This window comes from Microtus oregoni, unplaced genomic scaffold, assembly GCF_018167655.1.
Source record: "Microtus oregoni isolate MIOR12 unplaced genomic scaffold, Mior012 000019F_ref0000042, whole genome shotgun sequence".
In the NCBI taxonomy this organism is placed as follows: Eukaryota; Metazoa; Chordata; class Mammalia; order Rodentia; family Cricetidae; genus Microtus; species Microtus oregoni.
In genome coordinates this window covers 1,913,782-1,938,949 of record NW_024543078.1, presented here as the reverse complement: position 1 = coordinate 1,938,949, position 25,168 = coordinate 1,913,782, and the positions used below count along the sequence as shown (strand labels likewise).

Genomic DNA, 25,168 nt, shown 5'->3' with positions numbered 1-25,168 from the left:
AGCGACCTGAACATCAGTGGCAGTAGACTTCTCTTGCTTCTTTTCTGCCTCGTTATTTTCATAGGCAGATAAGAATAATGAAAGACCCCCGGTGTGGGGAGACTCTCACTCAAGTCTCGGGATAACACTACCCCCACCCCCCAGTAACTCACGAGAGACCGTCCTTGCTGCAATCACACGAGGTTTATTCGACAAGGACAAGACAGGAACCAATGCACTGGGGTCGAGACTCATTACCCACGCAGGGGAGAAGTTCGACCTCGAGTAACTGGGAGAAGGGGTTTTTAAGGGAAGAAATCACAGACCAGTAATCCAAAGGGGTAGGGAGGGAATCATAGAAAATTCCAAAAAATACCAATGATAATCACTAGGGGCAAGATTATTCTCAAGATTAAAATCTAACTTCATCTTCAGCTAGTTCCTGAAACTGAACCGGCTAATCCTAGATTTCTGATTTTTCTCTCCCTGCTTAGATTGTTGGCTCTATTTTTTCCTGCTAGGGGGTCTGAATTTATCCAGGTCTTTCATAATGACCAATGTGAGACGCCTGTTATGCCATGTTAATTCACAAACCCAGAAAAGTGTACAGCACATCTAGGAGTCGGTGCCTACTCTGTCCCGAGCAACAAGGAGGGGCACATGTGTTTCAGAGGGAAGAAATGTTAAAAGTAGCTGGCAACAGCCAGTGTGACCCAGCATAGAGTTACTGAGCTATTTGCCTTTACTTACAGGAGTACCGGGCTAAGGACCTTGCACAGTGAACACCTACAACCCCGGATAAATCCAAGGTGGACCTAGAAGGAACACGAAGATATAAAGGTACAGAAAGAGGGAGAAGGACTCCACCTATGCCTCTTCCTCTCACTGCATCCTTGCCTAGATCCGGAGAGTCTAAGTGGACGATCTGTCCCTAAGCTAGCAGCTGCCCAGTGCATGTTGGGAGCTCTCAGCAGCTGCACATAGATCTGTGGAGATGGAGACACATGAGTTATTGGATTGACTGAATTAGGATCCTCAGTTTGAGACTCTCCTGGAGCTACATACAGTTGGGCACCCACCACCACCATCATTATCCAAGTGGATAAGACCCTCAATGCACTGAAGGCGTAAGTCACAAACAATGCCACACCAATTTGGGGTTATGATTATTAGGGTGGTATTTATTTAAAGGGGAAAAAACTTACAGATCACTGTCCCAGGCAACAGCCCTCTACGCAACCAGGAAAGGAGTCTAGTCGCCGGCGGAGCAGGAAGTGAAGAGAGAGAGGAGAGGGAAGTGGCCGCTTTTTTAAAGGGAGAGAAACCACGCCCCAATGGGCTGGTACCTCAGCGATGATAGGCTGGAGGAGTGGGAGGACCTCCCGCAACACCTCCCCCTTTTGTTTAAATAAGAGAGTTCTAAACCTACTATGAAATTATATACAATAAGTACAAATATCCTATTCTAACTAGCTTAGGTCTTGTATAATAAATAACTTGGCCAAGTCATGAGAGAAAGTAACTACATTTATATAGTCTTCAACACCATCAAAGATCTGAGAAGGGAAATAATGTTAACTGGGTAATTAGGAAGTTCAGTAAAACAACTTCCAAAACATGCAACAAATCACAGAGACAACTGGCTACCTGGGCAATCACCCAAAATCACGTTAGCAGCATTGAAGCAACCAACTTTGGCTAAGGCCTAACATAACTGACATACCATTTTCAAAGGCAAGCAACTTTTCAAAACTATCTTACCCTGTCTTGGCAGGATATGACAGCCCTGTTTTATCCATTGATGCACGCTCTGTATCTTTGTCAGTGGTTGAGGTATGGGCATTTCTTTGCCCCAAGGCCAGTTCTGCCAAAAAGAAGGTCCAGGTGGAGTGTCTTTGGTGCTCAACATTCTCTCGGGAATAGAGTGGTGTTGCCAGGAGCAATTGTGTCTCGCTACCGCAAAACTCTGAGTTAGATTAAAGGCCATTTTCTACAGCTCTTTGAAGAAGTTGAAGATTATCTATCTATACTGAGTATAATCTCTATATATCTAAAGAACCTGATTAGTCTATTATAAATGACAAACTTAGATGACTATTAGTCTATATAATTCTCAATATCTATCTGACTTAAAGACTAAGACAATAAACGACTGTGAAACAAATGAGGACAATGACCTCCAAATATAAACAATGTACAAATATACATTGCAGTAGGTAAATATATATCAATACACAAATATTATATAAGTATCTTAATCAGAGGTAGAAATGTACACTGCAATATGGTAAATATATACAATATATATATATATATAAATACAATATATGTCAATACATAAAAAATGTTTTAAACAGAGGTAGAAACATGCATGCATACAATAGTCAATATAATTTAACTTTGTATCAATATGCAAGAATCTATGCCAATATATTTGTCTAAAGACAGTAACTCACAATTACAAATCTATTATCCCATCATCCCTCTTTTTTTTTTTCAAAATGATCCCTGAGCTTATAAAATTCCTCCCCCAACCCTCAATCATATACTAATTATAATCAACCCCTAAATGATGTCCCTAAACCCAAGGGCAAACTTTACTGGGAGAGGGGACGTCGTTCTCTAGAATTACTTCCAGCTGTCATAGGGGCGACGTTCCTTCTGGGGGATCCTGTGAAAGTAAAATGATGGTTAAATTTCAAGATAATGTCTTTTAAAATTGCAAATAGTCTCTGAGTATTTTCGTGCAGGTCTGGCCAAAATGTTGTATAAGATGTGCACCATTTCAGCTAACCAAGTTGGAACTGTCTTGTGCAGCTGGTACCCAAAGCAGGTCTTGTAGTAGCGCTATCAGTATCATGACGTCATATCAACCAGGTGGAGTTGTTGTTATGGGGCTCCATCTTCTTCCTGGAAACTTCAAATGTCACTTCAGGAAAAACTCATTGTTCATTATGAAAAACTTAAACATTAATCATATAGACATATATAGACATATATATATATTCAATGAAAGCCAAGATAGATATATTCAATGAAAAGTATGATAGATATGAAGAAAAGCAAAGATGTTTTCTAAACTCATATTTCTTTCTGTCCCATATCATGGCTCTTGACATGAGACAGAAACTCCAGAAACTCTGGGTTTTTCTCTTACTAACAGGCTTGGAATTGGAGAGGGACTGAGCCAGAGTCCAACTTCAAAACCAGCTTTATAAATTTAGAAATATGGTTTAATATTACTTACACAACCCATTCAGTTGTCTTGATATTTCCTATTGGGCAGGTATTTTTCCATCTGTCAGTATCCAAACATCCAGGGTCCCTTGAATTTCTCAAAGATGAGTGTTTTCCTGTGGAGATAAGAACAGAACCATGCCCCCATTTTATATGTTTTTCTTACCACCTGTATGAATATCATCGTTGTGGATGAGTTGTCATTTCTCCTTTCCAAGAGGTTTCTCCTCTTCAAATCGAAACTTTATTAATTTTGATGGTATCCACAATTTTTCTTCTCCTGTGGAAACAAGAGCAAAACTCCTTCCCCAACGTAGCACATCTCCTGGCTTCCACTGAGAGGTCAGCACATCTTTGAAATAAATCGGTTGATTTAGTTCAGCAGACATTTCCATTATCCAATGTCTTTCTGCTGCTGTCGTTCCTTTCTCATTAGCGTTAAGAAAATTCAAGGTTAATAAAGCATTATGTAATCTATTTCTAGGGGTTTTTTCAGTCCCTTTCTGTTTGTTCAGCATATCCTTTATAGTACGATTTGATCTTTCTATAACTGCCTGACCTGTAGGATTATTTGGTATACCTGTAATGTGTTTTATATTATAATAATCAAAAAAACGTTTCATTTCCTTAGATACATATGCTGGACCATTATCTGTCTTTATTTGTGCAGGTATACCCATGATGGCCATAACTTCCAATAAATGTGTGATTACTGAATCAGCCTTTTCTGAGCTCAGGGCAGTAGCCCATTGAAAACCTGAATATGTGTCTATGGTGTGGTGTACATATTTTAATTTACCAAATTCCATAAAGTGGAACACATCCATCTGCCAGATTTCATTTCTCTTAGTACCCTTTGGGTTACTCCCTGCAGGCAACGGTGTTTGATTATAGAAAGAACAAGTAGGACATCTCTTTATAATGTCTTTAGCTTGTTGCCAAGTAATGGAAAATTCTTTCTTTAGGCCTTTACTATTGACATGATGCTTCTTATGAAATTCTGAGGCCTGCAACACACTTCCAATCAATAATTGATCAATCTCAGCATTGCCTTGGGCTAGAGGACCAGGCAGACCTGTATGGGACCGGATGTGTACATCGGACAAAGCCTGTTCCTGATTATGTCTTGTTCCTGGATAAACAATGAAGTCAACTCTGTGTCATCTGGTATAAATTCAGCGGTTTCAATATGCAAGATAACTCTTTCTGCATATTGTGAATATGTAACTATATTAAGAGGTTCTTTAAAATCCCTTAGCACCATAAGAATGGCATATAATTCTGCCTTCTGGACAGAATTATAAGGGCTTTGTTCCACCTTACTCAATTCATCTGACTTGTAACCTGCTTTCCCTGATTTATTTGCATCAGTATAGAACGTACGGGCTCCAGTTATTGGAGCATCACGTACAATTCTAGGAAGAATCCAAGAAGTTCTTTTTATGAGGTTAAGTCTACCACTTTTGGGATAGTTGCTATTAATTTCTCCCAAAAAGTTAGCACAAGCTCTTTGCCACGGTTCATTGTCTTCCCATAACTTTTTTATTTCTTCAGTAGTAAAAGGCACTATAATTTCTGCTGGGTCTATACCTGCTAGTTGACGAAGTCTCAGCTTACCTTTTATAATTAATTCAGAGACTTTTTCCACATAAGTTTTTAATTTTTTACTTGGTTTATTAGGTATAAATATCCACTCTAAAATAATATCTTCCCTCTGCATTAGAATCCCTGTAGGAGAAATTCTGGAAGGCAATATGACTAGGATGCAGCTAAGATTTGGGTTCACCCTATCCACATGTGCCTCCTGTAATTTTTCCTCAATCATTGTCAGTTCCTTTTCTGCTTCAGCTGTCATTTCTCTTGGACTATTCAAATCTTTATCACCAACTAAGGTTTTGTTTAAATGAACTATTAGATCAGGTGTTATCCCAACAGCTGGTCGTAGACTGGAAATGTCTCCTAACAATCTTTGGAAGTCATTAAGAGTCTTTAACCGGTCTCTCCTAATTTGTGCCTTTTGCGTTTTAATTTTCTCTAAACCTATTCTGTAACCTAGGTAATTAATAGAATTTCCTCTTTGAATCTTTTCAGGGGCAATTTGTAATCCCCACCTAGGCAAGACTTTCTTTACTTCTTCAAACATCCTTTCTAAAGTATCTTTATTTGAATCAGATAACAAGATGTCATCCATGTTATGATAAATTATGGACTTGGGGAATTGTTTACGAATTATTTCCAATGGCTTACTTACAAAATATTGGCACAGTGTAGGAATATTGAGCATACCCTGTGGGAGGACAGTCCATTGATATCTCCTATTAGGCTGAGAATTATTATAAGTAGGCACTGTGAAGGCAAATTTTTCTCTATCCTTTTCTTGTAATGGTATAGTGAAAAAACAATCTTTCAAATCAATAACTATAAGAGGCCATCCTTTTGGTAACAGAGAAGGCAAAGGAATTCCAGATTGTAGTGGGCCCATAGGTTGAATTACTTTGTTGACAGCTCTTAGATCTGTCACCATTCTCCATTTACCAGATTTCTTTTTTACAACAAATACAGGAGAATTCCAAGGGCTGGTTGATCCTTCAATATGGTGAGCATCTAGTTGCTCTTGCACCAGCTGTTCCAATGCCTGTAGTTTATCTTCAGCTAGAGGCCACTGTTTGATCCATATTGGTTTCTCAGTTAGCCATTTTAAAGGTAGGGCTGTTGGTACCTCTAAAGGTTTGGTATTTGCTGTATGTTCTTGTACAGCCTGAATGGCTGGTGACCTTTTCCCATAACACCTCATCATATCCTTCCCAGAATTATGAGTTCCTGGAAATACAGGAATGTTAATCTGGGTATTCCATTGCTGTAGCAGGTCACGGCCCCATAAATTTATGGCAATATTGGCTATATATGGCCTTAGTCTTCCTATTTGCCCTTCGGGCCCTATGCATTCAACCCATCTTGTGCTTTGTTTTACACGAGATAGGGTTCCAATTCCTAGGAACTGAACATCTACCTCTTGAAGAGGCCAATTCGGATGCCAAGATTCTGGGGTAATGATACTTACATCTGCACCTGTGTCTAATAAGCCTTCAATAAAAGTGCCATTTATACAGACTCTTAGCTTTGGTCTTTGATCATTAATAGAAGTCTGCCAAAATATACATTTACTCTGTCCTACTGGGTTTTTTGACTCATCCTCCACACGTAATTCATCATTTAGACCAATATTACTTTTTACAGCAGAAATTGGAGCTTTTAATTTTCTTGGTGAGGCACGTTCTCCACTGTGACTGGGAATGACTGTGCCACTGTTGGCTTGGGGGCCTGCGAGAAGCCCCCCAAGGAGTTTCCCGATGATATTGGATTGCCCTGTCTGTCTGTTGTTGACCTACATTCGTTGGACCAATGTCGGCCTTTACCGCATCTCCTACATATACCTGATGGCCGAGGTCTCCTATTTTTGTCCTTCCCAGAAGAGATATTATTCCTATAAATTCTTTGCCTGCAATCCCTTTTCAGATGTCCTAATTTACCACAATTAAAACACCTGGCAGTTTGATGTCTCCTCATTGCTTTGGAAATCGCTTCTCCTACCCAAGATTCATCATTATAGCTAAATGTCTCAACATTCATCGTATGCTGAATCCATTCATCCATAGGTGCTGATCTAGACTTTAAAGGCCCAATTATCTTTTTGCATTCTATGTTTGCATTCTCAAAAGCTAGAGATTCAAGAAGTATTAGTCTAGCTTCTGGGTCTGTTACCCCTATGTCCAGAGCCTTAATTAATCTTTGCAAAAAGTCAATAAAGGGTTCTCTCTGTCCCTGCCTAATTCTGGTATATGATTCAACCCTTTTTGCTGGATCTTGTATCCTATTCCAAGCATTTAAAGCTGCTTGGTGACATAGACACAGTACTTCTTCATCATAAAGAGCTTGGACCTGTGGATCAGCATATTCTCCTGCACCAAGAATTTGATCTTGGGAAACCTCAACACCTTTTGCTCTTCCTTGCTGTTCCATATGTTTGGATTCTTCTCTGAAATAAATTCCAAACATCAAGGAAGGTCCATTTTCTAAAACTGCAGACACTAACTGATGGAAATCATGGGAGGGGGGGTAGCTCTAGCATTAGAAGCCCAAGTCCTTATCATTTCCTTTACATATTCATTGTGCAAGCCAAAATTAACAACAGCTTGCTTAATTTCTTTCAGATCATTCATTGCTATTGGCGTCCATCTAGCTTCTCTGACTCCCTTTGAGCCTTTAGAAGTTGATGCTTTTTCAGAATTAAGTATAGGGTATGTCGCTAGAACCCTGGGTAAGCCAGTTCTAATAGCTGGTGGAGGCAGTGTATCCTGTCCTTGTGCCTCCTTACTCTGTTCACCAGCTGCAATAATTTCTCCAATCTTTTCAAATCTTTTTATCATTGTCTCTCTTAAATCCTGAATCTCCTGACCTGTATATATTTCCAGTGATTTTAGTGAGGCATCAATTTTTTGGTCCCCATTCTGCACCTGTGATTCCAGGGCTTTAATTTTTTCCTTCAAAGATAACATGTCCTCCTTAAACTTTCCTTGTATATCATGTAGATTCCCATCTTGGAGGTACATTCTGTCTGTTACCTTATCAAAACTTTGTGATAAAGTCTGAAGGTCAAATTCAACAGCCTGAACCCTTTCAGGTAACTTTCTAATACCCTTGGATATGGAGTCAATTTTGTCTGTCATAGTATCCACTTGTTCAGATAACCTCTGATTTTCAATAATTTTAATCCTGTCCATTAGTTGTTCATTATTAGTTCGTAAAGATCCAATCGTTCTTAGGAGTGCCATATTCTTCTGTTCATTATTAGTACGTAAAGATTCAATCGTTCTTAGGAGTGCCATATTCTTCCTTAATGATAGAATATGGAAAAGAAAACTGAAACCTAGTAACAAGCAAATTAAGGTATCCCCATAATCATATAAACCTTGTATGATGTAATTCATTGTATTAGTAAATATAAATTTACTAATCCATTGTATTAGTGAAAACAAAGCAGTAAAATTTGCGTTAGAAACAAAAACTGCCATATTACCTATTATCCAGCAGGTGGCGCTGTTGCATAGTCACGGTGAAAACATGGTCCTGTTTCAGTGCCTTAGTAGATGTTAAAAACTGGAAAATGCAAGTTTCTCAACAAAGTAAATGTAATTAAATCATTTCCAGAGAAGGAACCAGAAACCCAGAATCCAAGAGCAATCTGGAAGCCACTTGTGCCTCCACGGACAGAGTCACCCTGAGGGGTTGCAGCTTTCAGCAACCGCGTGCTCTGGTTCGCGCCTCTTAAGAGCTGTGCTTGCAAGGGAGATTTAAAAATGACTCAGAAAAGAGCAAACCAGGCGGCAGAGACTACGCGGGCCTGTGGAGTTTAAATACACGTGGGGAGGCCAAGGCCGCTGGCGGCTGAGGAAGGGAGGGCTCCCGCCAAGCCCGCTGCCGCCAAGCCTGTGGCCGCCAAGCCGAACTCGCGGCTGCGAGTGGGGAAAGGAGAGGTTCTAAAACCAAACGTTGGGTGCCAAAATGAAGGCGTAAGTCACAAACAATGCCACACCAATTTGGGGTTATGATTATTAGGGTGGTATTTATTTAAAGGGGAAAAAACTTACAGATTACTGTCCCAGGCAACAGCCCTCTACGCAACCAGGAAAGGAGTCTAGTCGCAGGCGGAGCAGGAAGTGAAGAGAGAGAGGAGAGGGAAGTGGCCGCTTTTTTAAAGGGAGAGAAACCACGCCCCAATGGGCTGGTACCTCAGCGATGATAGGCTGGAGGAGTGGGAGGACCTCCCGCAACAATGCACCTTTCCTGGAATATCCGGTTTTAGGACCTACGATTCCAAACTTAACTCACAGGCTACATTTAACCTTTTGAAAATTTAACCCAAAAGACCAGACTTCAACTCTCTTTTGAGAGTGGGCCTACACTTGGATCCCTAGGCAGAATTTTGAAAATGTGGCAAGAGAAATTTTCCAATAATTCAGTTTTAATTTTTTTGTACTGCTGCCCTGAGGACCATCTTCCCAGCAGTGTATCACTAACGGGGTCCATGGAGTCAGCATACTAAGACATCTTTATCTGAGGGGAGGGAGAAAAGGCACACACACACTTGATGGGTTCTTTCTTCTGTACTGTCCTCATTCTTTCTCTGGCCTTTTTTTTTTTCTCTACAGATTACACACCCAACAAAATCTTTCATGAAATATAAGAATTACAATGTAGTTACATTCTATTTTTGAAAGAAATGATTATATTGGAAACAGGCTAAAATATATTTTTTCATTTGCCTTACATAATTAAAGCAAAATCATCTTAAAAATTCATATAGATTTACCCTTAAGTAACTTTTTTATACGTTAGGAGGTCATGAGGGACCAGGGTATTTTCCTTACCAGGTATTTTGCTGGCAGGCTGCATATTGAGCTTACAGAGAATGAATCAATCACTTTTTAAGTATCTTGAAATGTAATCTCATAAGGAATCACAAACCTAAAATTTTACATATGAAACATAATCAGTCAGCTCTATTTAGGTCTTTAGGGAGCATGCTTACGCATTAACAGATTTTTGTATCAGGAGACTGAATGTAGAAATGGGTATAGTAAATTAATCATCATCTTTGATCATGAACCAGCTCTAGCAAGGAATTCAGCTAATTACTATTAATTGAGGTGCTGAGTTTTGATCTCTAGCCTAACGAATGTGATGCGTTTCTACGAATTTTATATTGTTTTTAGAATATTTTATCTTAAAGCTGTTATCAAAACATCTTAATCTAATCTGAAGTCATTTTAAGACTTTTGATTCAGTTGTGATGCACACTGAAACCTGTGAGTCTGTCTTTTAGCATCAAGATGAAAAGATCTTGACCTGGCTCCTGGGACTCAATAGTTTGCCTTGGTCATTAACCTGAACCGTGGTCTATTCATGCAGCTCCTGAAGTGAAGCTGACAGATACTGGCTGTGCCACATTTCCTTGTGGCTGTTATCTGCCGTCAAAACTTTATTAAACTGACACTATTATTATCCGCTAGACAGTACAGCAAGGGAAGAAATCATCTTCAAAATAATCCATAGTTAAAAGTTCCCAGTCAGATGAGATTGAAGAATCAGTAATAGAATATAGAAACAAATGGTGCATTCCAAGAATATAGAAATATAAAACTGTAAGCTCACACACATTTTGGAAGAAAAAACAATAAAGCTTGCAACTACTGCCAACCTTTAACAACCACTTTGTCTCTTAAGCACAGACATCCTGGCAGCCACTGTGTACAGAGGTGAACTTTGAACGATTGTCTCCTGCCCTCCAGCTTCCCAGCTAGACAGGTGCTGCTGACAAAGGTTAGCTTCTAACTATCGCCTCTATGGGACTCTCTTGCATTCCCTTCATTTTTAACTGTAAAAAAATTAATTGTCCTCTATGTGACTCTACTTTCTGCCTTGCACTCTTCCAGGGACAGTGGAAGGTGGCCACGTCAGCCACAAGATGTCACAAATATCATAAGTTAATAACCTATAACCAAAAGTTATAAAACTTAAAATGGGGGCTGGAGAGATGACTCAGAGGTTGAGAGCACTGACTGCTCTTCCAGAGGTCCTGAGTTCAATTCCCAGCAACCACATGGTGGCGCACAGCCATCTGTAGTGATCTTTGGTGCTCTCTTCTGGCCTGCAGCAGACATGCAGACAGAATACTGTAAACATAATAAATAAATCTTTTTTAAAAAGTTTAAAATGTAATGTGACTTTAAGCCTGACTTCCAGGTTGTAAAAGCTCTTTGTTCCACACCTGGTGCTTGATTTTATGTAAAGAAGAGGCTGAAAAACAGCCCCATTGCCACAATTTCAGAAACCTGATCTCTGGATGTGGTCAAAGCCATAGCTGATAAGGTTTGTGTGCCCCAATTGTGACTTTTTTCTTTTTCTGGAATAAAACATCCACAGGGGAGGATGAGTGGGGTGGGAGTGATGGTGGGAGGGATAACTTTGGATGAAATGTAAAATAAAATTTAAAAAAAGATTATTAAACTGGATGTTCTTCATGGAGAACGTAGCTGAGAGAAATCCAGGTTCTACTAGTGCCACATGTCTCATATTTAAGAAACAAAACTAAACTATGAAGTTGCCCTGCGTTTCTGAAATACCTTGTTATGACAGAACCATATAAGTGATGCACAGACAAATAAGGGAATATTTGGATTAATATCTCATTACAACATCAGTCACACTCAGAAATAAATAACAAAAGTTAGGAAGCCTCACTCATAACCACGTCAAACTGATGCTGAGATAACCATGCCAATGATCCCTTGGAGAAACAATTTTTCAGTATATTGCAGGAAGCCTGTAAGAATGGATAATTAAAATACACCTTCCACATTTCTGAAAGGAACACATCATTTGTGTATTTGGATGGGTTTACGGTCTGAATAAAATCTTTAAAAGCAGCAATCTCAGGATGGTGTTGTGAAAAATTTCAACTTTGCTGGAATGAGTTCAGAGTGAAATCTCATCCTGTTAATAGCCTCCCCTTTGAGGTGGTAACACACACCCTCCAAAGGACTACATGTCCCCAGTTGTATAAATATCAAGACCAGAAAAGAATCAATATCAGTTCGAACCATGACAATCTGCAGTCTCCCTCACGACTGAGGTATTAGAACTGAACAGGTCACTCAAGGAGTATCAGTATATGACTATATGACTCAAAGGCTGCACACATTCTGTTCCTCTCCATCTCTCTACTCAAGCTGGATAGTAATTTAACACCCCTTTCATTCTTCGAGATGATCAACCCCACCCAAGTCCAGCTGATATGAACCATCAAAGAGATCATGGCAATGCTCACAGACGTGCCCTGGGAGTCATCTGAAGATCACTCAGAGTGGCATCAAAAGGTCCAAAGGTCAACTGAGGAGAAAGAATGTAAAAAGTATCATGAATAAAGCAATCCCATGAATTTAAAAAAAACCTAGTAGTTTATAAATGAGGATGGATAATTAAGATAGATTTCTTCATCATTTCAAAGTCCCTCTCATATTCACAAAACTTTACAGGAAATTACTAATTAGGGAAAAATGTTAGGATAACTTTTCTCATTTCTTTAATTTCTGCTAAAAAATTGGGTATTTGGACAGTCACCAAATCTGAAAGTAGTGGTTTTTGGAGTGTAGATTTTATAAAATTCATTGAACCTTATCTCATTTTCATTCCTCTTTAATATCTAAGAATATCTCAAAAAATTGTTTTATGAGTGGAACCCTGGAACACAGATTGTTCCAATACTGAGGGGAGCTGAGAGCCAGCCAGCAAGGAGTATTCCAATACTGAGGGGATCTAAGCGACAGCCACAGCAAGGATTGGACCAAGACACTAAGACACTGCTGGCCTCATTTGAAGGAAAAGATGAGTAGGTGCCAATGCAAGAATTCATCCAACATCCTAAATAGCAACATGGTAACACCAGAACCCAGAAGACACACAACAGGAAGACTTGCTCATCCCAACACAGAAGAAGTAGAAGAAAATGACTTTAAAAATAACTTTATAAAAATGATGGAGACCTTTAAAGAAGAAGTGAAAAACTCCCTTAAAGAAATGGAAGAGAAGACAAACAAAAAGTTGGAAGAAATTAATAAATCCCTCAAAGAAAACCAAGAAAAAACAGTCAAGCAGGTGAAGGAAACAGTTCAAGACTTAAAGACTGAAATAGAGGTTATAAAGAAAACACAAACTGAGGGAATTCTGGATATGAAAAATCTGGGTAAAAGAACAGGAGCTACAGAGACAAGTATAACCAACAGAATACAAGAGATAGAAAAAAGAATCCCAGGCACTGAAGATACAATAGAGGAAATAGAATCATTGGTTAAAGAAAACATTAAATCCAATACATTTTTAACATAAAACATTTAGGAAATCTGGGACATCATGAAAAGACCAAACCTAAGAATAATAGGGGTAGAAGAAGGAGAAGAACTCCAGCTCAAAGGCACAGAAAATATATTGAACAAAATTATAAAAGAAAATGTTCTCAACCTAAAGAAGGATATTCCTGTGAAGGTACAAGAAGCTAACAGAACACCAAATAGACTGAATAAAAAGAAATACATCTTCTCGCCATATAATAATCAAGACATAAAACATATAGAATAAAGAAAGAATATTAAGAGCTACAAAGGAAAAAGATAAAGTAACATATAAAGGTAAACCTATCAGAATTACACATGACTTCTCAGTGGAAACCATGAAAGCCAGAAGGTCCTGGATAGATGTGCTGCAGACATCAAGAAACCATGGATGCAAGCCCAGACTACTATACCCAGCAAAGCTTTCATTCACCATCAATGGAGAAAACAAGATATTCCAGGACAAAAATATTTAAACAATATGTATTCAAAATCCCAGCCTTACATAAAGTACTAGAAGGAAAACCTCAAGCCAAGGAAGTTAACTATACCTGGATTAACACAGATATTTGATAACTTCCACCAGCATAACCCATGAAGGGAAACACACAAACACTACTGAAAAATAACTGGAGTTAAAAACCACTGGTCATTAATATCGCTAAAATCACCTATAAAAACGCACAAGCTGAGAGAATGGATATGAAAACAGGATCCAGCCTTCTGCTGGATACAAGAAACACACCTCAAACTCAAAGGCAGACGCTACCTCAGAGTAAAGGGTTAGGGAAAGGTTTTACAATCAAATGGACCTAAGGAACCAGCAGGTGTGGCTATCCTAATATCTAACAAAATTGATTTCAAACTAAAAGCGATCAGAAAAGATGGAGAAGGACACTTTATACTCATGACAGGAACAATTCATCAAGACTAAGTCTCAATCCTGAATATCTATGCCCCTAATACAAGAGCACCCACATATGTAAAAGAAACATTATTCAAACTTAAATCACACATCAAACCTCACACACAAATAGTAGATTTTAACACTCCTCTCTCGCCAATGGACAGGTCAACCAGACAGAAACTTAACAGAGAAATAAGAGAACTAACAGATGTAATGAATCAAATGGACTTAACAGACATCTACAGAACATTACACCCAAACAAAAAAGTATATATCTTCTTCTCAGCACCTCATGGAACTTTCTCTAAAACTGATCACATACTCAGTAACAAAGCAAACCTCCACAGATACAAAAAATTGGAGTAACCACCTGTGTCTTATCGGGTCACCATAGATTAAAGTTATTTAACAACAATACTACTACCAGAAAGCCTACAAACTCATAAAGACTGAACAGTCAACTACTGAACTAACCCTGGGTCAAGGAAAAAAAATAAAGAAATTCAAGTACACATCAAAAAAAAAATCATCCATCATGATCAAGTAGGCTTCATCCCAGAGATTAAGGGGTGGTTCAACATACAAAAATATATCAATGTAATAAATAAAGAAAAAAATGATATTGGAAGTGAGACACCACATACACTAAAAACACAAAGCTGACTTATAGAAGCAACTGTAGCTTTTGTGCAAACATTCATGTCATTTTTCTTGTTTGTATGAAAATGAATCATATTCTGAAAGCAAAAGTCAGCTACCTTATAAAGCTTCAAGTAATTCTTAGTACTCTCCTTAGATTTAAAAAAATTCAAGGTCAGTTGTAGCCATTATTTTGGTGAAGTTAAGATTTAATTTTGTTTACAGGTAAGATTTTTTTTTAAAGATGATCTCAGTTCTTTCATATACTGCTTTGTATAACTTCTAAACCAAAGGTATTCTTTGTGTGTCTATGGTGACATTTGAAGATTTTGAATAAAAGGCTATTCTATTCTTGAAAAAAAGGAAAAAACCCATATGATCATTTTATTAGATGCTGAAAAAGCATTTGACAAAATACAATACCCCTTCATGGTAAAGGTGTTGGAGAGATTAGGGATACAAGGATCATACCTAAATATAATAAAAGCAATATACAGCAAGCCAACAGCTAACATCAAATTGAATGGAGAGAAGCTCAAAGTGATACCACTAAAATCAGGAACTATCCACTCTCTCCATATCTCTTCAATACAGTTCTTGAAGTTTTAACAATAGCAATAAGACAACATAAGGAGATCAAGAAGATTCAAATTGGAAAGGAAGAAGTCAAACTTTTGTTATTTGCAGATGATATGATAGTGTACATCAGTAACCCAAAAAACTCTATGAGAGAACTCTTGCAGCTGATAAATATCTTCAGTGATGTGGCAGGATACAAGATCAACTCAAAAATATCAGTAGCCCTCCTATACACAAAGGATAAAGAAGCTGAGAGGGACATCAGAGAAACATCACCTTTCACAATAGCCACAAATAACATAAAATATCTTGGGGTAACACTAACCAAAGAAGTGAAAGACCTATATGACAAGAACTTTAAGTCTTTGAGGAAAGAAATTGAAGAAGATACCGAAAAATGAAAAGATCTCCCATGCTCTTAGATAGAAAAGACCAAAATAGTAAAAATGACAATCCTACCAAAAGCAATCTATAGTTTTAATGCAATCCCCACCAAAATCCCAACATAATTCTTTACAGACCGTAAAAGAACAATAATCAAGTTTGTATGGAAAAACAATAAAAAAATACCCAGGTTAGCCAAAACAATCCTGTACAATAAAGGAACTTCCAGAGGCATTACCATCCCAGACATCAAGCTCTGTTATAGAGCTACAGTAATGAAAACAGCTTGGTATTAGCATAAAAACAGAGACGTTGGATGACCAATGGAATTGAATTGAAGACCCAGATATTAATCCACATACCTATGAACACCGGATTTTTCACAAAGAAGCTAAAATTATATAATGGAAAAAAGAAAGCATCCTCAATAACCGGTGCTGGCATAACTGGATGTCAATCTGTAGTAGAATGAAAATAGACCCATATCTATCACCATGCACAAAATTCAAGTTCAAATGGAATAAAGACCTCAATATAAATCTGACCACACTGAACATGATAGAAGAGAAAGTGGGAAGTAGCCTTTAATGCATGGGCACAGGAGACCCCAGTAGCACAGACAATAAGAGAAACAATAAATAAATGGGACCTCCTAAAACTGAGAAGCTTCTGTAAAGCAAAGGACACAGTCAATAAGATAAAAAGGCAGCCTACTAAATGGGAAAAGATCTTCACCAACCCCACATCAGACAAATGACTGATCTCCAAAAAATTAAAGAGCTCAAGAAATTAGACATTAAAATTCTAAATAACCCAATAAAAAATGGGGTACTGAACTAAACAGAGAATCCTCAAAAGAAGAATTTCAAATGGCCAAAAGGACACATTCAACTTCCTTAGCTATCAGGGAAATGCAAATCAAAACAACTCTGAGATACCATTTTACACTTGTCAGAATGGCTAAAATAAAAAACTCCAATGATAGCTAATGCTGAAGAGAATGTGGAGTAAGGGGAACACTTATCCATTGCTGGTGGGAATGGAAACTTGTGCAACCACTTTGGAAATCATTATAGCAGTTTCTCAGAAAACTGGGAATCAACCTACCTCAGGATCCAGCAATACCACTCTTGGGAATATACCCAAAAGATGCCCAATCATACTATAAAAGCATTTGTTCAACTATGTTCATAGCAGCATTATTTGTAATAGCCAGGACCTGGAAATAACCTAGATGCCCCTCAGCTGAAGAATGGATAAAGAAAGTGTGGCACATTTACACATTAGAATACTACGCAGTGGTAGAAAACAATGACATCTTGAATTTTGTATGCAAATGGATGGAATTAGAAAACACTATCCTGAGTGAGGTAACTGAGACCCAAAAAAGTGAATATGGGATGTACTCACTCATGAGTGGACTCTAGCCATAAACAAAGGGCACTGAGCCTATAGCTCAGGATCCTAGAGAAGCTAAGTAATAAGGTGAACCCAAAGGAAAACATATATGGGCCCACCTGGAAATTGGAATCAGAAAAGATTGCCTGATAAAATTGGGAGCATGGGGGTGGAGAATAGAAGGAAGGGGAGTGGGGCAGGGTTGAGGAGAACTTGAAGGAATGGGGTATTAGAGGTTGGGGAAGGACAGATATGAGAGCAAGTAAAAAATATCTTGCTTGAGGGAGCCATTATGGGGTTTGCAAGAAACCTGGCCCTAGAAAAATTCCCTGGAATCCACAAAGATGACCCCAGCAAAACCCCTAAGCAATAGAGGAGAAGATGCATGAACTGACCTTGCCCTGTATTCAGACTGATGATAATCTTAAATATCACCATAGAAACTTCATCCAACAACAGATGGAAACAGAGGCAGAGACCCACATCAGAGCACTGGACTGAACTCCCAAGGTCCAGTTGAAGAGTGGAAGGAGTGAGAATATGAGCAAAGAAGTCAAGACCAGGAGGGGTTCACTCACTGAGACAATGTGCCTGAGCTAATGGGAGCTCACCAACTCCAACTGGACTCGGAGGGAACGAGCATGGGATCAAACTAGTCCCTCTGAATGTTGTTGACAGTTGGGGCAGACTGAGGAGCCACTGGCAGTGGCATTGGCATTTGTCTCTACTGCATGGACTGTTTTTTTGGAATCCTATTCTCTTTGGATGTATACCTTGCTCAACCTAGATGTATTGGGGGAGGGCCTTGGATTTGCCACAGGGCAGAGTGCCTTGTCTTCTCTTAGGATTGGAGGGGGAGGGCCGGGAGTGTGTGGGAAGGGAGTGGGAATTTGGTTTGGTATTTTTTTTAGTAATAAAATAATAAAAGAAAAAAGAAAAATTGTTTCACATACCCATCTCATTCAGCTGTACCTACAGATACTTGTTGAGACCTAGAAAGATTCCAGTTCAGGGAGGAATTTACAGAATGCTCTTTTAACTACTCCTATTGATTTTGTCTCTTTTCTTCAGGTATGAGGGTTGGCTTCATCCATGCCTGTGAGAAATCTGGTCTCTCATATCATTGCATTATTCTTAATATCAGTGTATATATTATAATTCAGAGATGTTCTTCTTGGAGAAGGCATCTGAGAGAAATCCAGGACCTACTAGTAGATATGTGGATTCCTGTGTATTTCTTCAATGGCAAAAGTTAGTGCTATCGCTCTTTGGTAATATTTTGAATGAATCCAGTCCACAGTTCTAGGTAACTTTAGTTTAAACTTTGATAAGCACTAGTGTTGACCCTATGCAGTTATAAATTGATATTAAATAATGTTTTTTTTAAAAAATATTCTGAAACCATACTCTCATGTGCTATCAGAGTACTAGGCCTTCTGAATCTACTTAGAATGGAGTATGTCATAAAGGTGACTGACTCTCAGAAATATCGATGGTCCTGGGCTTTTCAGAGAGATGCCACTTTAACCTGCTCACTGTTGACAGATGTCAGAAAACTGTCAGCCTTCTGTTGACACCAAAGTGTAGATCTGTTCTTGCCTCAGTCCAACATTTTCCATCTCTGGAATAAGAAAACTAAATAGTTGTTCTTTAAGCTACTTTGTTTTCTTAAGTCCCATACATGTTTGTACTTAAAAACAAAATTCCAGTTAAGAGTAAACCCACAATTGTGTATCCTGTTGCCTACTAGATAAGTCATCCTGAGCTCAGACTTAAAATTGTGCTAAATATTGAATATCACAAATATTAAAATAATGAATTCTTAGCTTTAATTTTATGTTAATAACCACTACTAATTAAATAGGTTCCTTCTGTGCTTCCGCATGCTCTAATAAATGATCAGATTCTGCCAAGGGAAGTACTGAGAGAAAGCCTATCCTCTACTAAAAGTGTTCTTCTTTTTACATTATTTATCTTTTAAACACAGTCTTTTCTCATTTTACATAGCTCTTCCTGTTCCCAGTCCCTTCTCTCCTGCTGTACCACTCCTCCCACCACCCCACCTCCATCTGTTCCTCAGAAAGAGTAAGCTTTTCCCAAGGGAGTCAACAAAGTTTGACACATCACTTCGAGGCAGTACCAAGGCCCTCCCCCGTATCTAGGCTAAGCAAGGGATCCCTCCAAAGAGAATGGGCATGAAAAGCCAGTTTAAACACTAGACACTGTCAGTGGTCCCACAGATGGCCCAAGCCTTGCAACTGTCCCCCACATTCAGAGGGCCTAGTTTGGTCCTATACAGGTTTCCCCACTATCAGTCCAGAGTCAATGAGCTCAAACTAGCTCAAGTCAGCTGTTTTTGTGGGTATCTTTATCATGGTCTTGACCCCTTTGCTCACATTATCCCTCCTCCCTCTCTTGGACTGGTTTCCAGATGCTTGGTCCAGGGATTTGATGTGGATCTCTGTGTCTGCTTCCATCAGTTGCTGGAAAAAGGTTCTATGATGACAAGGTAGTCATCAGTTTGATTACAGGGGAAGGTCTGTTTAGGTACCCTCTTCACTGTTGCTTAGACTCTTAGCTGGGGTCACCCTGTTGAACACGGGAAATTTCCCTAGAGCCATGTTTCTCACTAGTCCCTTAATAGCTCCCTCAATCAAGATGTCTCTTTCCTCTCTCTCCCTCTTTCCCTTGGGCATCCCATTTCCTCATGTTCTCCTCCTTCCTCTCCTTCTCCTCTCCCCTTCTTCTTCTTCCTTCCCTCCCCCCTTCCAATTTTCTCAGGAGATCTTGTCTGTTTTCCCTTTCCAGGGGGATCCATGTATGTCTATCTTAGGGTCCTCCTTGTCACCTATTTCTTCTGGGATCATGGACTATAGGCTGGTTATCCTTTGCTTTACATCTAATATCCATTTATGAGTAACTAAATACCATGTTTGTCTATCTGGCTTTGGGTTACCTCATTCAGGATGTTTTTTTTTCCAGGTCCATCTATTTGCATGCAAATTTCAAGATGTCATTGTTTTTAACCACTGAGTAGTACTTCTTTGTGTAAATGAATCACATTTTCTTTATCTGTTCTTCAGTTGAGGGGCATCTAGGTTGTTTTCAGTACTAGCTATTACAAATAATACTGCTATAAATACAGTTGAGCAAATTCCTTTGTGGTACGAGTGTGCATTCTTTGGGTATATGCCCAAGAGTGGTATTGCCATGTCTTGAGGTAGGTTGATTCCCAGTTTTCTGAGAAACCACCACACTGATTTCCAAAATGGCTGTACAAGTTTGCACTCCCACCAGCAATGGAGGAGTGTTCTCCTTACTTTGCATTCTCTCTAGCATAAGCTATCATTGGGGTTTTTGATCTTAGCCATTCTGACTGGTGTGAGATGGTAACTTGGAGTCATTTGGATTTGCATTTCCATGATGGGTACAGATTTTGAGCAATTCCTTAAGTTTCTTTCGGCCATTTGCAATTCTTCTGTCAGCAATTCTCTGTTTAGATTTATACCCCATTTTTTGATTGAATTGTTAGGCAATTTAATGTCTAGTTTCTTAAGTTCTTTATATATTCGAAGATCAGTCCTCTGTCCAATGTGGGGCTAGTGAAGGTCTTTTCCCATTCTGTAGGCTGCCGTTCAACCTCAGTTTCAGGAGGTCCCACTTATGAATTGTTGCTCTCAGAATCTGCACTACTGGTGTTATATTTAGAAAGTGCTCTCCTGTACCTATGCGTTCAAGTCTGCTTCCTACTTTCTCTTCAGTGAGGTTCATTGTGGCTAGATTTATGTTAAAGTCTTTGATACATTTGGAATTAAGTTTTGTGCATGGGCTTAGATATGAATCTATTTGCATTCTTCTAGATATTGACATCCAGTTATGCCAGCACCATTTATTGATAAGGCTTTCTTTTTTCCATTGTATAATTTTAGCTTCTTTGTCAAAAATCCAGTCTTCACAAGTATGTGGATTAATATCAGGGACTTCAATTTGATTCCATTGGTCCACCTCTCTGTTTTATGTCAATACCAAGCTGTTTTCATTTCTGTAGCTCTATAATAGAGTTTGATGTCAGGGATGGTGATGCTTTCTGAAGTCACTTTATTGTAGAGGATTGCTTTGTCTATTCTGGGCTTTTCATTTTTCCATATGAAGTTGAATATTATTCTTTCGAGGTCTGTGAAGAATAGTGCTGTGATTTTGATGGGAATTGCACTGAATCTGTAGTTTGCTTTTGGTAGTTGATCCTACTTATCCAAGAGCATGAGAGAACATTCCATTTTTAAATATCTTTTTCAATTTCTTTCTTCAAGAATTGTAAAGTTCTTATCTAAAAGGTCTTTCACTTTTTTTGGTTAGTGTTACCCCAAGACATTTTATGTTATTTGTGGCAATCATAAATGTTGATGCTTCTCTAATTTTTTTCTCAACTGCTTTATTGATGGTATACAGGAGGGCTATTATTTTTTTTTTAGTTTATCTTGTATCCTGCCACATAACTGAATGTGTTTATCAGCTGTAGGAGTTCATTGGTAGAATTTTTGGGGTCACTTGTGTATACTATCATATCATCTGCAAATAGTAAAAGTTTGACTTATTCCTTTCCAATTCCTATCCCTTTGATCTCCTTTTTTTTTGTCTTGTTGCTCTAACTAGAGCTTCAAGTACTGTATTGAATAGATATGGAGAGAGTGGACAGCCTTGTCTTGTTCCTGATTTCTGTGGAATCACTTTCAGTTTCTCTCTATTTAACTTGATGTTGACTGTTGGCTTACTATATATTGCTTTTGTTATATTGGGATATGTTCTTTGTATCCCTGATATCTCCAAGACCTTTGTCATGATGGGGTGTTGGATTTTGTTAAATGCTAATGAGATGAAAATAGGCTCTTTTCTCTTTCAGTTTGTTTATATGGTGGATTACATTGAGAGATTTTTGTATGTTGAACCATCCCTGCATCTGATCAAGATGGATGAGTTTTCTGATGTGTTTGTGAATTCAGTTTGCCAGCAATTTTTGAGCATTTTTTCATCAGTGTTTATGAAACTGATTGGTCTTTTTTTCAGTTGCATCATTGTGTGGTTTGGGTACCAGGGTAACTGTAGTCTTATAAAAACAGTTTGGCAATAACCCTTCTGTTTCTAGCTCTTCTTTGAAATTTTGGTAGAATTCTGAGCTGAAACCATCTGGCCCTGGGCTTTATTGGTTGGGAGACTTTTGATGACTACTTATTTTTCCTTAGGGTTTATAGGTCTATTTAAATTATTTATCTGTTCTTAATTTAATTTTGCCATGTGGTACTTATCCAGAAAATCATTCATTTCCTTCAAAATTTCAAATTTTCTGGGGTACAGGTTTTTGAAGTATGGCCTGATAATTAGCTGGATCTCCTCTGTGTCTGTTGATATGCCCCCCTTTCCATTTCTGATTTTGTTAATTTCCATATTCCCTTTCTGCCTTTTGGTTAGTTTGGATAAGGGTTTGTCTATCTTGTAGATTTACTTAAAGAACCAACTCTTTGTCTTTTTGATTATTTGTATTGCTGTCTTTGTTTCTATTTTATTTATATCAACCCTCAATTTAATTATTTCCTAGTGTCTACTCCTCTTGGGTGAGTTTGCTTTTTTTTTTTTTGTGCTAGAGCTTTCAGATGTGCTATTAAGTCACTTATGTGAGATTTCTCCAGGTTCTTTATGTAGTCACTTAGTGCTATGAACTTTCCTCTTAGCACTGCTTCCAAAGTTTTGGTATTTTTTTGTACATTTATTTTTCAATGATTTCTATGAAGTCATTAATTTCTTTCTTGACGCAGAGGTGATTCAGTTGGATATTTTTCAGTTTCCATGAGTTTGTAGGCTTTCTGCAACTAGTGTTGTTGTTTAATTCTAACTTTAAGCAATGGTAATCCAGTAAGATATAGGGGAATATTTCAATTTTTTTTTATATGTTGAGGTTTGCTTAATGACCAAGTATGTGGCCAGTTTTAGAGAAGGTTTTATGAGGTGCTGTGAAGGTATATTCTTTTGTGTTTGGGTGAAATAATCTATATATGTCTGTTAAGTCCATTTGAGTCATGACATCTATTATTTCTCTTATTTCTATGTTATCTTTTTGTCTGTTTGACCTGTCCATTGGTGAGAGTGGGGTGTTGAAGTCTCCTACTATTAGTGCATGGGGTTTGATGTATGGTTTAAGCTTTAGTAATGTTTCTTTTACATATGTGGGTACTCTTGTATTTCGGGCATAGATGCTCAAAGTGAGACTTCATCTTGATGGATTTTTCCTGATATGAGTATGAAGTGACCATCTCCATCTCTTATGATTGATTTTATTTTGAAGTCTATATTGTTAGATATTAGAATAGCTATGACTGCTTGTTTCTTTGGTCCATTTGATTGGGAAATCTTTTCCCAACCCTTTACACTGAGGTAATGTCTGTCTTTGAGGTTGAGGTGCATTTCTTGCATGCAGCAGAAGGATTGATCCTGTTTTCCTCTTCATTCTGATAACTGGTGTCTTTTTATAGGTGAATTGAGTCCATTCATATTAAGAGATATTAATGACCAGTAGTTGTTTATATTACTGCTATTTTTTGGTGGTAGTACTTGTGCATATCCCTTCTTTGGGGTTTACTAGAGATATGAGATTACTTCATGCCTGTGTTTTTGTGGATGCAGCTAACTTTCTTGGGTTGTAGTCTTTCTTCTAGTACTTTCTGTAATGATGGATCCATGAGTAGGTAATATTTAATTTGGTTTGTCATGGAATATTTTGTTTTTTCCATCTATAATGATTGAAAACTTTGTTGGGTATAGTAGTCTGTGCACCTGTGGTTTCTTAGTATCTGCAACAGGACCTTATGGCTTTCAGAGAGTTGGATGTTTCTGATGGGTCTGCCTTTATATGTTACTTGACCTTTTTTTTTTTTGCAGTTCTTAATATTCTTTCCTTATCTTGTATTTTTAGAATTTTGATTATTATATGGCAAGGAGACTTTCTTTTCTGGTCCAGTGTATTTGATGTTTTGTATGCTTCTTGTACATTCATAGGAATATCCTTCTTTAGGTTGAGAAAGTTTTTTTTCTATAATTTTGTTGAATATATTTTCTGTGCCTTTGAGCTGAAGTTCTTCTCCTTCTTTTATTCCTGTTATTCTTAGGTTTGGCCTTTTCTTGGTGCCCCAGTTTTCCTGGATGATTTGTGTTAAGCATTTGTTGGATTTAATGATTTCTTTGACTGATGAAACTAATTCCTCTATCATATCTTCAACTCCTGAGATTCTCTCTACTATTTTTTGTAATCTGTGGTTTATGCTTACGTTTGTAGTTCTTGTTCATTTACCCAAATTTTCATTTCCAGACTTCCATCAGTGTCTTTTTTTTAAAAATAATTTTGCTTTTGTTTCAATCTTCAACTATTAAACTGTTTGAAGTGTTTGCTTCACTTGTATGATTGCTTTTTGGGGGGTTCCTTATGTTTCTTTAAGAGATTTATTGATTCCGTCCAATTTTTTTGTGTGTTCCTTTCTTTAAGGCAATTTTTCATTTCCTCTTTAAGGGTCTCTATCATCTTCACAAAATTATATTTAAGGTCGTTTTCTTCTACTTCTTATGGGTTAAGATGTTCAGGTTCTGGTGGTACAATATTGGTCTTAATGTTGTTGGATGTTTCTTAAACTGTCATGTGCCCATCTCTTCCTCCAGTGGGTGCAGGTGGGGCCTTTGCTTCAGGGCGTCCCTTTTCCTTTAAACGGTGAATGTGGGGCCCATGGCTTAGGTGGCTGTTCTTCCTCCAGGTGCACGTGGTCCCTGCCTCTAGTGGATGCTGATAAGGCTCCAGGGGCTCCTCTCCAAGGTCAGTCTTGGCCAAGGCTCTGTCCAGGGGCAGTCTGGGCCAAGGCTCAGTGGTCACAGATGCAGTGGGGGTTGGTCTCAGGCGTGTGAAAGCTGCTGGGGGATCTACAGGGTTGTGTGGGTGGGGGTGGGGCATGGGACGTGCCACCCAGGAATAAGTCCTAGAAAGCTGAGCCCTCCAACTGGGAACCCAGATGCTCACCTCTCCTGGGGTAGTCTGGGCCAAGGCGCTAGTGGTCAGAGATAT

General features: G+C 38.4%; 1 pseudogene; it reads right to left on the bottom strand.

Moving 5' to 3' along the window:
• Positions 1-25,168, bottom strand: part of LOC121459556 — a 99,168-nt pseudogene that overhangs the window by 56,779 nt on the left and 17,221 nt on the right.